At 41.8% G+C, this 17,635-nt stretch overlaps 1 protein-coding gene and 1 pseudogene across 8 annotated transcripts in view; one reads left to right on the top strand and one right to left on the bottom strand.

Moving 5' to 3' along the window:
- Cdkal1 (CDK5 regulatory subunit associated protein 1-like 1) overlaps positions 1-17,635 on the bottom strand; it is a 552,607-nt gene that overhangs the window by 511,458 nt on the left and 23,514 nt on the right.
- LOC120098014 (U2 spliceosomal RNA) lies at positions 16,004-16,110 on the top strand (annotated as a pseudogene).

The following is a 17,635-nucleotide window of genomic DNA, read 5'->3' as shown; positions in this document are numbered from 1 at the left end:
CTGCAACTCTTCCCATACATAAGAATTTAAAGAGATGCCGTTTCCTACTTCTTTTCTGAAATTCTCCACTCCAATCCCTCACAGCTATGTGTGACTGCAGACTATCACATTAAAATAAGAGAGCAGCTCAAGAAAGAAGCCCTAAGTGTCTGCCCTGTCACTCCCAGTCCAGTAATAACAACACCACACAATATTAATATGCATGATACAATGGCAAACGTATCTTAGTGGTTCTGACTGACAGTATCTAGCCTAAATAGTCACAATCTGCAACTCTAATAAACAAAAGCAAAGAAATCTTCTCAAGCATGACTCTGGATACCTATGGAACCCAAAATCCAGTAATATTTTCACAGAGCTACCTAAATTTAAAAAAGAAAAAAAGAAACAAGAAACTCTCCATTCTGTAGTCAAATTTTGATATTGCCTAGAGCAAGATCTTATGATTCACATAAAAGCCCAGAGGAAAGTGAACAGTGTCCCTAAACATGTAGTTTTACACAATGTTTTCTTTGGCATGGTACACTCTCTCAACTCATAGGTATTTCACATTACCCTATAATAATCTTTTCTATACTAAAAGAAAAAGGAAAAAAAAACCTATCGTTACCAGATTTCAATTTTTTCCTCTCATAAAGCCAAACTTAAATATAGAACCCTAAAGAGTAAAATGGGTAACTGCAAATTTAGAGTGGAGACATATTGATTTATTAATCACAGACATAAGAGCACATTCTTAAGGCCATGACTGTGACAACAGCAAAAATGGAAGGCGGAGAGGGGGCTCAACAGCTAAGAGCACTTAATGCTCTTTCAGAGAACCCAGGTCCAGTACCCAGCACCACCAGGAGCTTCACAAGAGCCTGTAACTCCAGCTCCAGGGCATCTGGTGCCCTCTCCTGGTCTCCACAGACACTACATATATTTGCTACAATACATACATACATACATACATACATACATACATACATACATACATACACACACACACATACATACACACATATATATGTCTCTGTATGTATCTATGTATCTATACACACATGCACATATATAAATAGACACACACATGTATGCACTCAGGTGCATACACATAAAATTTAAAAGTCCTTCTATAAAACAGAAATAATGTACAAAACAGATTAGATACTCTAAAAGGTGGCCTCTGACACAACTTAGAAGCAGAATTAGAAAACAATAAGAAAAGTTCAAAGTATAATTTCACTAATTTTCCCTCTGAACCTTTGAAAGATTGCCAAATAGACTTAAGCAAAAAGGGAGGGGAAAACTTTAATAAAAAAAAAAAAAAAAGTGTAGCTCATCCTCGCTGCAAGCTGAAGTGCTGGAGGGAAACACTGAAATGCTCGACAACTTCAAAGAGAGTCTATAATCGAAGATGCCGCACTCTTGCCTGTCTCGTCTCAGAGATTAAAGAAGATTTTTAAAGCTGTTCCATGGACACAGAGATCAAACATTTATAAATGTTTATCATTTTACAAGTCCTAAATTCAAAGGTGGGCTCAAAGAAATAAGAGTAACAAAGGCAGCATGGAGAAAAGACGAGCTATTGGGCGAGGCAGGAGCGCAGAAGGCAGCTTTGAAGAACATACTTTTGGGGATACAAGGAAAGAAAATTCTTTCTGAAAATCTCATTGCAAGAAGACCACAGTGAAGCACAATGAAATGCTATGGAAGTGACAGCAGGACAGGCTGAAGCACCATCTACTCACCTTTAAGGGACATTAAAGTCGCTACAGCAACCTTCTATGGCAGACCAAGATCACATATCAACTTCTTCAGGTCATCCCTTTTTGAACAAAAAGCTCAATCCATTCTTTATATTTACGTTTTACTGCTATGTATGTGCATGTGGTGGTGGGAGTGCTCTGTGTGTACAGGAACCTGATGAGGCCAAAAGAGTCAGATGCTCTTGCGTTACAGGCAGAGGGGAGCTGCCTGACTTCGGTGCCCTATGGAAAAACAGCAAGTACTTTTAACCAATGAGCCATTTCTCCAGCCCCAAGAATGCACACTTTCAGTGTCTGAAAGCTTATGAACAACTAATGAATATTATTATCTCAGTAAACTTTGCACAAATTTCCCTTCCTGTCACAAGAAAGAAGTATGCAGATGAAAAGAAAGCTGGGTCCCTATGACAACAGTTAGAGCCAATCAGCTGCTGAGAATCAGACACACACAACATGAGCTGATGATGAGATCACTCTGGCACAGTTCTCTTACTCATGTCTCTTAAGGGGTATCTTCTAAATCACCACTTAATATGCTGATAAAACTAAAGCTAGGGCTGGAGAGATGGCACTGCAGTTAAAAGGACTTTCTCTAGCAAAGGACCCAAGTTCAATTCCCAGCACCCACACAACAGCTCACAGCTATAGGCGACTCCAGTTCTTGGAGGTCTGATACACTCTTCTAGCCTTGGTAGCACCATGCACGCATGTGATACATAGATATACATACAAGCAAACCACCCGCACATAAAATAAAAATACTTTTTAATTAAGAAAAATAAACCTACCCTCATTATTTCCAATAGTGGGTATCACTACACTATGTCATCCTATCAATCAGCAGACATTCCTAAAAACAATTCTTCCCCGCCCCCACCCCAGAGGTCATGGAGTTGGAATAAAACTCAAGGTTTTGTTCACGCTGGGCAAGCAATCCCCCCACTACAACCGTTTATCTGCAAAATCACCAGGTCAAACATAGCTGTCTTCCATAGAAGCACTCGTCTATTCATTTTGTTGCCTAAACATCAGCATTATCTGAATAAGGATAAAGCAAGCATCTAACTAAATGAGGTAATTCTAGTTTCCCACTGAAATTAGACACATCTGCCTCCATTCTTGAAGGCTTATGTTGTTTGGAGGCACCACTGCTTCCACGAAGGCATCACTGTCTGGGTACAGGTATTGTCTATATGGAGCTGTGCTGGCTGGTTTTATGCCAACTTGACATGAGCTAGAGCCATGTGAAAACAGCAAACCTCTATTGAGAAAATGTCCCCATGTTCTTAACTAGTGATTACTGGGGAAGGACTCAGCCCATTGTGGGTGGTGCCATCCCTGGGCAGGTTGTCCTGCTTTGTAAGAAAGCAGGCTGGGCAAGCTATGATAAACAGTCAGTGAGCAGCATCCCTCCGTGGACTCTTCACCAGCTCCTGCCTCCAGGTCCCTGCCCTGTTTGAGATCCTGTCCAATCTTCCCTCAGTGATGGACTATGAATGTAGATACATAAGCCAAAAGAACCCTTTCCTCCCCAACTTGCTATTGGTTATGGTGTTTCATCATACGACAGTAACCCAAATAAGATAGATGGTATCATTGTGTATGGAGATGTCACTGTTTATATGGTGGTATCATTGATTGCAATGGAGGTATTATTGTTTTATTAAGGTATCACTGTATGGTGTTCTCTTTGCATGAAGGTATCACAAGATCATATGGAGTTATCAGTTTTCGTATGGAGTCAGCACTGTCTGCATGGAGGTATTACTGTTTGCATGAAGATTCCACAAGTCCTAACATAGAAGTTACTGCTGATTCTTCCATAATTCTTTAATATAGTTTATGTGCATGTGAGTACATGGTTAAAAGTACCTGCACCTATACATGCACACATGTAGGCCAGAGCCTGAGTTTCTATCCATTTCCACCTTATCTCTGAGTCAGTGTCTCTCTCACACTCTACCCTGCTGCTTCATCCAGACTGGCTGACAAGCAAGCTCTCAGGAACCTCCTGTCTGTCACACTGATGCACTAGGATTGCAAACATATTTATACATATATATATATGTATATATATAACATATAACAAATATATAATTATAACATATTACAAAATATAATATATAATATATAATCGGTGTTTACATAGGTTCTGAGGCTCTAAACACCTCAGGCCATCATGCTTGTGAAGAGGTACATTACCCACTAAGCCATCTCCCCAGTCCTCCTCCATTATTCGACAGACAGTTTTTATTCATTGGCCAACAGCAGATCACCTTGGTTGACAGTTCTACTCATTGATAAATACTTACCAAATGACTACTATAGGCTCCTGACCATTTTTACACAGCAGTATCACCAGACAAAGAAGAAAAGAAAACAGCAAATCAAGACATGACTCATGAGGTGATGATTATCATTCCAAAGAAATAAAGAAAATTAGAGATGAAGGCCTGTTGTACACGACTCAAGGAAGACCTCACTGATGAAATGACATGTGAGCAAAAATGTGACATGAGGAAACAAAATGGGGAAGAAGAACATTCCAGACACAAGAGATTAATAACTTCAAGTGCATGTTTGGTATGTTCAAAGAGCAGTAAGAAGTCAAGGTGTGGTCTTTTATATGAAATGTTTACCACTGTCTCAGGCATGAATACTTGGTCCACAGTTGGTGGCACTGTTTGGGTAAATTTAGGAGGTGTGGCATTGCTAGAGGATGCATGTCACTGGAGAAGTGGCTTTGAAAATTTAAAGATTCTGGCTATTTCTAGTTCACTCTCTGCTTTGTGCTTGTGGTTTAGACCTGATCTCTCAGCCTCCTGACTGCTATCACACCTTCATACCACTCTCACGGGCTCTAACCCTCTGGAACTACAAACCCAAACAAAACCCTTTCTTCTATGGGACGCTTTGACAATGGTGTTTAATCACAGCAATAGAAAAGTAACTAACACACAAGGTGACTGTGGGATTAGAGACAAAATAGAGGACATAACAAAACTCTGCCCTTCACTCATGTGGCTATCTCTATTTGAACTTTTAAAAAGTATAATTTACAATTCAATCCCTTGGACACACCAGGAATTAGGTCATGCAAGGTTAGAGGCTACTCTATCTATGTATACAAAAAAAAAAAAAAAAAAAAAAAAAAAATCTGACTTCGATTCTCTATCCTCTACTCTGGGCTAGGGCTCTAACCCACGATCTCACGTGGCTAAATGTGCAGTGTATCACAAGCCACATCTCTAACCTGAGTATCTCAAAACATTTCCTGATGGGGACATAGAAAACAGTTGTAGAGGGAAAGCAGGAGTAGAATCCAGCTACTGTTCAGAAGAGGAGGTGGGAAGGTAGGTTAAGTGAAGAAAAAAGAAAAAGGTCAGAGTCTGTATCCGTATCTTAGCGTGCGCAAAGCAGGATGTTTGAACAGATGTAATGTGACACGAAAACAAGAGTATTTCTTCTTGACTCCAATTCTTTTGGCCCTAGCAACTGGAAGGGCCCACGTTCCTCTAAATAAGACTGAAAGACTGGAGAAGCAGCCTCTGGGAGAGTTGAAGAATTCTGGGCAGGGTAAATCAGCATTCCTTGGCATTCAAGTGATAAACAAGAGGGAGAGTCCAGAGAGCAAAGGAAATACACCACTGGGAGGCATCCATATAGGGAGGAAACTCAAAAGCTGGGAGGACATAAAACTGAAAAGTACTTGAGTACACACAGGAGCCTTGGAGATAGCATCAACAGTCAAGAACATTTCATGGAGGAACAGCCCATGAATAATAGAGAGCCATAGCCAGGGGGTACTATGCTCAGGACAGGAGATAACCACCCCTGAAGAAAAGAGGCCAACTCCAGTAAATCCTGACAAAGGAAGACAGAAGCGCTGAGGAATGACAGTTGCACTTGGCCATGAAGAAGTCACTGGTGAATTTGATAAAGAGGGCCTGACTCTCAAAACAGCAGGAGAAACAACAGATATCAACAGACTCTGAGAAGGAGTTTTGCTATTGGAAGAAAAACCTAGAATCATTAGAGAAAACAGGAAAGAACAGCAAAAGGGAAAGTGGCCAATGTTGGAAGCCAGGAGGTAAGGGCATTGGACAGAGGTGGGCCTCACACAGCAGCTCAGCTGACCTATTAAGAAGTGTGACAAAGGGACCACAGAGCCCTTGCATGAAGGACCCTCATTCAGACCTGCAGATTTGCTGCAGGAAAGTATAGACACTGCTCCTGATGGCTCTAAACAACAATCTACCTCACTAGATTGACAGCCTTTCAAAGGAATTGGCTGTTGTAATCATCTATGTTGTTAACACTAACAAGCTTGCAGGCTTTAAATTATTCAATAGTTGTACTGAGCAAATAAATTGATAGAAAGATTGAACACCAAGGGACCTCGGCTTAAGCCTTAACCTACATAGACCTTACCAGTTAGGTCTGAGCTGTAAACACTCAGTCAGCATCACCAAGAAGACGCTTACAGCTATCACGGCCACAGCCCATCCTGTCCCCTTATTGTCCTGCTGATTCCTGGGAAGGAGAGCTGTACTTCCTACCTACACAGACAGAAATTATGTCCATTTTACTAAAAATTACTGAAATGGGGCTACGGACATGACTTACTGGGTAAAGCACTCACCACCAAGCACATATCCACAAACCTCATATAAAAGTTAGAAAATATGGCCCAAGGGCCTGTAATCCCAGCACATCCCTGCAGGGACACAGGAGAATCCCCAGAAGCTCAGAGCAGCTAACCTGAAGAGACCCTGTCTCAAAGAAGATGGGAAAGCAGTGACTGACACCAGAAGGCTGTTCTCTGACCTCTACACAGGGCTGGCTCTCGAGCTGTCTCTCTGTCTCTCTGTCTCTCTGTCTCTCTCTCTCTCTCTCTCTCTCTCTCTCTCTCTCTCTCTCTCTCCCTCTCTCTCTCTCTCTCTCTCTCTCTCTCTCTCACACACACACACACACACACACACACACACACACACACACACACACCACCATACGCTCACATAGCACCCAAATCATCATTACCTTCAACCAGCTAACCTCCTATAACTGTCCCATTTACTCATTATAGACCAGTCAGGTCTGATGTTTTTAGAATATCAGTCTGCCCTTAAACATTCTAGACAGCACCTTATCTACTGTGATTAGATCTGATTCCTATGTGGTTCCCTCTGGTCCCTAGATTCACAAGTATCAAAATTCCTATTTTAAAAAAGTCTACAGAATGAGATTAGAAACTAAATACATACAATACATACATAATTTAATTTCCCGAGCCACTCAAAGAGGAGATATTCCAGAAACAAACCAAATGTGAACGGCATAGTTGCATTTAAAGGTTGGGGCGCAGAATATTGCCAACACCACTAGTGTTCTGATTCCTTAGATTTCTGGTATTCATTAAGGAGGCAAATTCAAATCCCATACTCAAAAAGTGCTTTTGGACTGTTCATAAACATCAAACTTCAACTCTAAAAATTGTCAGTGTTTTACCTCAGAAGCACAGTGAGTGGCGGATGGGACAGCATCATGGGTAAAAGTGCTCGCTCACTACCAAGTCTGAGGGCTGAGGTCCATCCCAAAGCCCACACAGTGGAAGGAGAGGAGTGACTCCACAAGCTATGACCTCCACACAGGCTATGGCACCGGTGCACATACATACATCATGCACTCGCAAACATACAAAATACAAATAAAAGTAAAAAATATCATAAGCAGCCAAAATTACTTGAAGAAGATACTCCTTACAACAGTGAACTCTAACAAACAAAGAGGAAGCTTTCAGAACAAGTGTAATGCCTGTCACATCTACCACAACAGTAGCACCCACACTACCCTAACTCTAGGCTTTTCCATTCTCCCATTGTCCTCCACAGCCTTCAAGCGCTGACCCTGAAGAGAGCCTACCACCAACCACTATACTATGTGTTTTAGTTCTGCATATTACCATGCAAACACTGTGTGCCATTCATCTTTCCAGATCACATAGAGGCTTTAATCTTCAAACATGAAGCACAGCCACACGCATTCCACACACACTTCAGTGTGCACTGAGGGCAACTCAATGTTAATAACACATCAGCTCTCTACTCTCGCACTAAGAATGCCAGTTATAGACATTTACAATACTGAAAACATCAATATGATAAACATGTGTCCTCTGACTCGGGGATCAAAACCCTTTATTAAGGTGAAATGAAACAGAGATACGGGAAAATGAAGAATGGGGTCAAAAAAGCTACACTGTAGTAAGGAAGGGTAGTTAGTACACGTGGTGACCAGAGAAGAAAGAAAAACCTAGGATAAAACAGACCCCTACGGACTTCCTCTGCAGAAAGCACTGGCCAACCAAGCTACAGTCCAAGGTAAGGTCAAGTTTACTTTTCCAGAAAAGAATCACCCTTCACGAAAGAATTCTAGGTCCCCTACCAAAAGGAGAAGGGGCTGTCTCTGACTCTGTTGCCTGCCATTGGGCCCTTCCCCTAACTGGACTACCTGGTTGGGTCTTACTGGGAGGGAGATGCTTAGTCCTGCTGTGACTAGATGTCTCAGGATGGGGTGATACCCAAGTGGGGGCTTCTCCTTCTCTGAGGAGAAATGGTGAGGTAATGGGAAGAGGGATTTGTAAAGGTGGGACTGAAGGAGAGAGGAGAATGGAGGCTGAGATAGGACGTAAAGTAAGGAAGTAAGTAAATAAGTAATTATATAAATGAGAAAAAAGAATTACTTTCTATTCCTGATAATATGATGTCATTGCATATGCATAAAGTTCTGCTGCTGGAATCTTCCTCTCTCAAATGCCAAATGGGCAGAATGGACTACAACCTTGAACAGCCATTCCTGTATGCACCACTTTTTTACAGCCCATTATATGAAACAGGCATCATGCTCATAGCAACATAGCAAACAACTAAATGTCACAGGCTTTGCAGGTACCCTGAAAGCCCACATACCAAATTCACAAACATCAAGTACCTACTGTGGGCGAAGCACCTACTGCGGGGGTGCCCAGTCCTTCCAAGCACAAGGACCCCCGAAAAGGATGAGTACTCTTAGTTCCCATCATCCAATTCACACCCATGTGTTGTGGATTCCACTGTCTCCTCCAAGGACCACTGTCACCCAGCTAAGAAGCACCAAGCACATCTTGAAACAGCTCCAAACTGATTAACAACTAGTTTCCTGAAGCTTAAAGTCCTTATATTGACTTCTGGGGCCAGAGAGTACAAATTGAAAGAGGCCTTCCTAAATATCCTGCCCCACTTGCAAAGAAAAACTATACCATTCTGAGACGTCTTGTAAACTGTGCACACATTATAAAGAAGCTTTAATCCTTAAATCTGTTTGATATTGTGAATCTCTACTAACCCCGCCTCCCAGGTGAGGAGTGGGTTATGTATGGGGGCAAACAGAGGCATAAGCATAATAAACACACAGCACAGGCACAGAGGCATACAGCATCATGAACACACAGCACAGGCAGAAAACAGAGGCATAAGCATCATGAACACACAGCACAGGCAGAAAACCACTGTCCGGATGCAAACACAGCTCCACCCGTGCTCTATGACTTTGACCCAGTCCTTTCAGGTGTAGAAGGTAGAATGAAAAAAATGCTCCAGTACTCAGTTTTGAGAATTAGCATATGCAAAATCAGAAATGTCACTGAATAAGCGATTAGGTAAATGCTAGCAAAGCAAACAGTACAGATACATGACTCATTCAGGTCATGTTGAAGGAGAGGATGGTTCAGTAGTTAAGAGCACTTGCTGCTCTCCCAGAGGACCTAAGTTGGGTTCCCAGCACCCATATCAGGAAGCTCACTACCACCTATCACTCCAACTACAAGGGATCCAACACCCTCCTAATCCTGACAGCCTCAGAGCAGACTCTAGACTGAGTTTTCCTGGGGTGCTTAGCTCAGGACTGAAGCGCACCAATACCCTGTGCTGAGTTCACAGGGAAACAATGGGATTCAGAATGAGACACAGAGGAGCCCTCTTGGCAAGCACTAAGACCGTCACTGTGTGTCAAGATTTTCACCAGACTGCTCTGCTGGGGGACCGAGTGCACGAGTGACAATACAGTGACACCTGTGAGCACAGTTTGGAGCTAATGGCCAAGAATGTAAGCTGATACTAACTCAAACGACAATCCTCAAACACACGCCTTGATGGCTACTTCTCATCATCAACCTGACATAGTCTATACTCACTGGGGAAGATGCTCAAGGAGAAACGGTCAGATTATGCTGGCACCTGTGGGCACGGCCATGAGGGATGTTTCGAAGTAGGTTGCCCTGGGGTGGGAAGACACACCATGAGGGGGAGCACCTGCATGGATACATTTATTCTCTCTCCATTCTGAACTGAAGAGAAACATGTCTGTGACAAAATAGTTTCTAGAATATGGAAATGTCTCCCACCTTGTTTGTAGCGATACTAACATGGCCAATAAAATGGAACAACTTGTTGATTACACATTGAAAGTTTTAAGAGGTCCAATAGCAGTAGTCAGGAAGCTGAAGCAGGAGAAGAAGCTATTATACATAGTATATTCCAGGACGGTGCGGGCTATACAGCAAGGCTCTGTCTCAAATATCAACAAGTATCAGCAGTTTTAAGTGGGCTCAGTGGGTAAGCCGCTCTCTATAAAGCCTGGGGACCGAAGTCCAATCTCTGGGACCCACGTGGCAAAAGGAGCGAACCGACTCCTGACGGTTGTCCTCTGTCCTCCACATGCACGCCATGGCATCTATATGCATGCAAGCACATTTGCTCACACATATAAATATTGCAAAAAAAAAACTGAAATGTGTCCCTTTGTTGGATATCATTTTACCTAAACTTTCAAAACCTGACCAGCAAAAGCAATGGGGTACACCTTCTATTCTAGACTCCTTCAGAGAGGAAAGAGGATGCACTTAGCAACCTGGGGTTGGGGGAGAACAAATGAGAAGTACTGAGTTAAAGACTTAAAAGTTGGGGTCCAGGAAGGACAGATATTTGCATCTGTCTAAATATCTACCGCTACAGAAGAAGCGTCTCCCCTCCATCTCCGTGACATGCGGCATCCCCGCAATCCTAGCCAGGAGCACCAGTTCCCTCCTCCCCTCATCTGCTCTAGTCTGCAGCGCTGCTTAGACCACGACAGCAACGCAGTCGACAGAAAGAAAGACTGAATACCCAATCAAAACAGCAAGGATTTTATTAAACAGCCCAGCAGCTGTGTGAGCAGAGGTTTGTAAACGCACCTGTTCTACAGGACTTTCTGTTTAATTCAATTTGCTCAAATCAGAGCGGCAAGACCCTCTAACTATGGACCAGACAAGGAAACAGATTCGCTAAACAGAACCCCATGCTAGGAGGGCATTTGTTGGAAGAGAATTGCACCTACTCATTCATTTACTCCTTCACACGACAGCACCTATTCCATTCCGGCTATTATGTGTCGAGCTGAGAACACAAAGCCCAAGTTGAGCCTGGTGGAGGTGACAGACAACTGAACAGATGGTTGTAACACACTAATACACACTGGCAGGTTCAATAGTACACAGAGGCCTGGGGTAGTGCTATGCAACAGAAAGCAGGGAAGATTCCCTCTGAAGGTTGGAGCTTCTCCACAGGGCAGAGAGAATGAAAAACACAGTGCCAGGCACATTTACTCATACATGGAGAAGTTTGGCACTTGGGGGTGTTTTGTTTCCAAATCTGGGTAGACAGTATATATTCTATCTTGTTTTTTAATGCTTTTTCTCCAGAAAATATTTCATAATAAAATCTTAATTTGACAGTGTCTATAGACTTTGAAAGCTCTCTCCACCCCACCCCCCACACACAGTTTTGTCCCCTTACAGACAGCTTAAGTAGTGTCAGTGTTAGCTCACCACAACTGAGGAGAAATGGGGAGCAGGACACATGAGCGTCATAACAAAAGCGGGAGGTATGAACAGCTTGAGAAGATGGCCCACCACAGCACTCAAGGACACTGAACCATAGACTTCTAATCCCAGCACTCAGGAAGCTGAGGCAGGAGAACCCCTGCAAGCAAAGGGCCTAACGAGGCCACACAGCATACGGCAGGCCAGGCAAAGCTACATGTCAGGGCCTGGTCTCCATAACATCAGTGAACCATAAAGGTTACAAGATGGGTATGTAGAACTTATTCTGACTTCATGTTATATACAAAACAAGTAAAAAGTAATCGGCATTTCCCATAGGAAACATCTCCTACAAACAGCTGCCTACAGGCCTGCTAGCCGTTACTCTCTACAGTCAGTCACTGGTCCTTTGCTCCTCAATGCTGGATGCTTACACTGCAAAATCAAGCTCCTGCCTCCAGCATGGCTTCAGCCAGAGTGGAAGCAGTCGGGTGAGCAGAGCTCAGAAACATCAGACGAGGAGCGGCTTGGAGCACAGATGCTAGGAGGGCTGGCCACCACCTGGAAAGGCAAGGGCAGAAAGAAAAGCTATGGTAGAACTGAGCCGATGAAATACTGAAAATACTTCAAGTTAATAAAATTACAACTGAGCCGGACAAGGTGGGACAGGCCTGCAAGTCCAGACTCACGAGGCTGAAGAAAGCTACACAAAAAGACCCTGGCCAAAAAAAAAAAGTAATTCACCATAAAATCTCTAAACTTATGAAACTGTTATGAGCTGACTTCATTACCATCTTAGAACCCTTGCAGTGACAGTGACCCTCTGTAGCGGTGCCAGGCCTCCTCTGCCTCCAGTAAGGCACTGAATGCCGTCCACTCTGTAACATATACGCTCTTACTTTGTACTGTGTAATATGTGATTTGAAAGCTGATATTAGTAGTTAAAATCAGAATAAAAGAACCTGTATCTGTCGATGCCCTGGTAAGAAGGAACAGGGACTACTTAGCAAACTGCAAACTACGCAACTAACGTTGCTTAGGAATTTTACTAATCAATTCGGGTATTTTGGAAGTACAAAAAGCAAAACTATTTTTGGCGCTGAGGATGCAGCTTAGTGATAAAGTACATGTGTCTCACACCCAGCGACACAGGTTCAGTCTCCAGCACCTCAAGGACAGAGGGACTGTGCTATATCTCATGCCTGACTACCAGTGAGCAACACAGGCCACTCTCCCAGTCCATAAACACAAACTCACTGCACCTCACTGGCACAACAGATGAAAAGGAGAAAAGGCCCGAGAAGGTCCTGGGCTCCTTTCAAAGTACAAGGTGTCACTATTCCATCAACAAAATCCCATTACCTTAATGCAAAATGACGACCCAGACCAGAGCACCAAAGCGTCAGTGGGCATCTCGGGCCATGGTGAGACATGTGTGCACTGTAACACACAGTTTTCCTTTACTGTTCTCTTAGATAATGACATTAGAAACCAACGTTTGCTCTACTGAAGGAGCCTAATGTAAAAGAAGTCCTTTATACAGACATCACAGCTAAATAACTTACAGTATGTTAGAGGTTACATTTTTAAAACTGACTTTCCTTACCCTGGCCCTGCAGCCCGAAACTATAGGAACAGCAGTGCTCTTAGGTGCCTCCTTCTCCTCCCCCTCCTCCTCCCTCTCCTCCCACCCCTCCCCCTCCCCCTCCTTGTACTTAAGTTTAAAGGTAAGGGGCAAGACAGACTTGTGATGTTTTGATAGAGCCTGTTGCCATGGAAATGACTGGCTTGCTCCTCAAGAAGCACCATGACCTCATTGCAAATGAAAAAGGGAAAGGATGATTTCTGAGGATTCAACTGAGAGAAAAATTAATGGCTAGGAGAGGGGAAAAAAAGCCAAAACCTAAGAAGACAATGTGGAAACCTTCACAATGTCAAGAGCTATGCTGAAGTGTACTTGGAAAACTTCTAAAAGCTTCGGCCTCCAGAGCAGTAATACTACAATAAAAAAGAAAGACAATATTAACTTCACGAGACGATAAACCACACACTGTCTCGTGCTTTCTGAATAAATACATCATAGCCTCCATCCTGACAGATTATGAGCCTGTGACTTTCTGTGGCTCTGTTATAAAATTAAAACTGCCTTACACTTTCCCCTACTCCTAAAGCAAGCTTTTCCTTTTTTTCTTTTTCGTGGTGCCCTGTTTATACAGCTTATCCCTTATCACACTCCTGAGACTGGGAACCACAGCAGATGGTCCCCCAGACACAATTCTAACAGGGTTTTTGTGCAAACAAAAGATAAAGAAGGCTACAGCAATGATTTACTGATATCTAAAGCTGAAAACTGACAAAATACAAAGTGCCTTTCCCTTACCGTTTGAACTGTTTATTCTTTAAACTACTAAGACAGATGTGGCCAAAATTGAATGACTTCAAAAAAATACAATTTAACAGGCATTGAGTTTTGCTTCTGTGGTACCAAAGTGTTCAAAATGACACTTTTTAAAAACGTTAACCTCTATCCCCCTTTTACCAGCAAAAAGAGAAATGTTTGCAAATTTCTATCTTATAAAATCTCTCTAGTTGGTATACTATGAAATAAGCCACTCATCTGGATTTTTCTTAAAATAGACTTGAAGTGAAATTCCCAAACTGCTTTCCCAAGAAGAGCTCACTAAAGGATCAACTGCTTAAGCCAAATCTGGAATCCTGGTTGAAAAGCTAGTGTTTACTCTACGCTAAGATAATTTACCATCTGAACACAACACCACACCCATGGACAACGTCCCCCAAATTGCTTACCCTTCAAGACTAAAGTCTATTTACACATTATGAAGCAGCAGCTTCCTCAAAACAATGTAACAGCAAAGAACACTGTGTACGGCACACCTGAAAACCCAGAAAGGACCCCAAGTGATGATCTATAACAAACTGACAAGCAGACATCAAGAAAAACATACCAGACAGACTCACAGGGCCCTTTCAATGTAGGTCATGACTGTCAGACCATAGCAAAAACATGGCGACCCTTGATAAACATTAACCTTGATTATATGTGGTCATGCACATATTTTGCACTGAGTAACCAGGCCTCTGATGCCAGTGCTTTAGGCTGCACGTGGTGAGAACAGTCATCAGCTACAGGCCACTTTGCACTAAAGATGTCTACCCTGTCACGTCTCTATGAAGGAACGCATAGGGATAGCTTCTATCAAACTGGTTCAGCTTCTGAGGACTCTAGATTACCTCAGCTAGAATTACTTCTTACTGTCTAAGGGGCAAATATGACTGAGTTTTCCCTGAAGAGATTATCAAAGCAGATTAGAATCAGGTCAGTAATAAGAGAGTCAATCTAAGCAGCTCTTAAATGCTCACTTTTCGTTGGAAATTATTCACCAAGCCTCTGACTAGAAAAAAGGTGGTGTTCAATGCTGATCCTTCAATTAATCTAAGCTAATACCATGTTCTACAAAACCCTAAATGTGGGCAAAACGCTCCATGCAGCTGAACAAGAATGAGTACTCATCAAAGATAATTTATCCACACACAGCTTACTAATTCAGTAGTAAAAACACAATATCGCCAAGTCAGGGTTACAAATGCGAATTGGTCCAAGCCAGCTTGTCACACTGCCTTCTACAGCCACAAAGCAGATGTTTGATTGTGCTAGGCAGCTATTACACATGAAAACTGAAAGCAGAAGCTAGTGGGAGACTGTGCTCCAATCAGTGCGAATCCATTACTACTGCAAGAGCAGTGGGTCAGAGGTCACCTCTATGGGGCATACAGCATTCTGCAGAAACAATAGGTGTTCTCTGCACAGTGTTTTCAAATCTAATCTAAGCCAATGTACCACGGGTAAGGCACATGTTTTCCTGATGTTTGAGATATACAATACTCATAAAAGAATAAGTATGTTAAATATTATTGGATATTCTGTATCCTAAATGAAATAGTGAATTTATTTCTGAACACAAATCCTGTGAAATGTAGTCAAAATCTAATTTTGTTTTCAGAGCAAAACTATGGCATTCATAACTCTAAGACAATGCCCAAGTCATCATACTGATGTAAATTAAAATAAGAGCAGCATATTTTCTTTGAGTACATAATAGGTTCACTTCCATCCACTATCATTTTGTAGCAAGAAAAACTTTCTAGCTGAAATATGTTTACTAATAATATAACTTTAGACTTTTCTATTAAAATTAAAATTCAAAGATGTTATCACAAAATTCTCATTATGGCCATTGCATGCATGCAATATATATATATACATATGTATGTATATACGTATGTATGTATTTCTACATAATATCCTTTTTTTAAATTGGCTATTAATTTACTAAAATATACTGCTTCTTGGCCTTGTAGCTAAAATCAAATGTGGTATCTGTTTTTATCAGTTTAATCTTTGATACACCTATATACATATATCTTAATTCATAAATATCAACCATAGAACTGAAGAGTAAAATAGTAACACTGAAATATGCAATGGAAATTTCCAACATTTGAGCTAACCCACTTTAAAGGGGAAACAGGCCAACAGGAAATGTACAGCATGTTATGCGATGTGGTCCTTAGGATCCCAAACTTACAAACTGTCATCATATTAAAAGGAGGCTCTGGCTACTAGCTAATTTAATACTTAAATGTTAATAGAATTTCCCTATTACTACATCTGTCATGGATGGTTTTTAACCAATAAAATCAAAAACAAAACGGTATCCACGGAAGGAAAGTCCCCCCAGCACAAACTCACACCTGCTCCAGGCCCCACCGAGTTGGCATTGCCTATCTTTGTCACCAAAGACTGTGATGTGGGCAGAAATAAAGTACGGAACTACCATAAAATGACTGAATTGTGACTGCCCTCCAAAGCATGTGAATATGTTTTTTAAAATATTAACTTTCCCTAAAATAATGCAAAAAAATAAATCTAGGAACAAGGAAATTACTTTTATTAGCGAATGCAAAACACGTGAACCACAACAACAGGACTAGATGAACGCTGTTACGAATGCAGCAGTGCAGACCCATGTGTATGATAAATAAAGTATAAGAAAGCACTCAGCATTTCTATGTAAACTGCATCTGAAGGATTATTATGGGACTCACACACTGGCTGAACTTGGAGTGTTCAGGTTTTAAACATTAATTTACTTTGACTATGTGCATGTCAAAATGAAAGATTGCTGTCTGGATTCAGACATGCCATATTAATATTGAACGCAGGCATTCACTTCAGGTCAGTAGTCACTCCGAGTCGGCTTCAGCAGGTGGTAAAAGGAATGCACTCATTAAAATGTATGTGGTACAAGGTTATCTCCCCAAAGCAGCTCTCAAATAGAGGTAGCCTTGAAACTCGAGCACTAGATATGCTAGAACCAGCCTCTAATCGTCACGAGTACAGAGAAAATTGAACTTACTCTTGCCACCTAATAACCAATAAGGTTAGCTGCCCTCATCAGTGTCTTCGGAGAAGTCAGAGAATTGAACTGTTCGACACCAACCTGGCATCTGCCCACAGCTAAACTCTCCTGAACTTAACCTGAACTAACCTGTACAAACCTGTACAAACCTGAACTAACCTGTACAAACCTGTACAAACCCGGGCTTCCTTCAGACGAGTACAAGTAAGAAATGTGTCCTCATTTTGGAGACCTTACCCTATTTCTCAATTAAATGATATTTTATTCCTTTGTATTAACTCCATTCAAATTAATTTTCCCATTTGTAACATAATAAATTTCAGTTCTCCAGAATAAAGGTAAAATGTTCAAAATAAGAGGCCTGACTTATACCAAAGATGATTTTCCCCAAAATAAACTTACTTCTGATATTCAGCACCCACAGCTGTATGAATAACTACCCAGATCTTGTGCTTTTCTTTAAGTTGCTTTTCAATGTCAAGAATAAATCCTTTTCCTGTTTTATATACACTGCACCTAAACTTATAACAGCCAAGTCTTCCACCTTCTCA

This window comes from Rattus norvegicus, chromosome 17, assembly GCF_036323735.1.
Source record: "Rattus norvegicus strain BN/NHsdMcwi chromosome 17, GRCr8, whole genome shotgun sequence".
Lineage (NCBI taxonomy): Eukaryota > Metazoa > Chordata > Mammalia > Rodentia > Muridae > Rattus > Rattus norvegicus.
The sequence above is the reverse complement of the archived record's forward strand: the minus strand, read 5'-3'. Positions and strand labels throughout refer to the sequence as shown.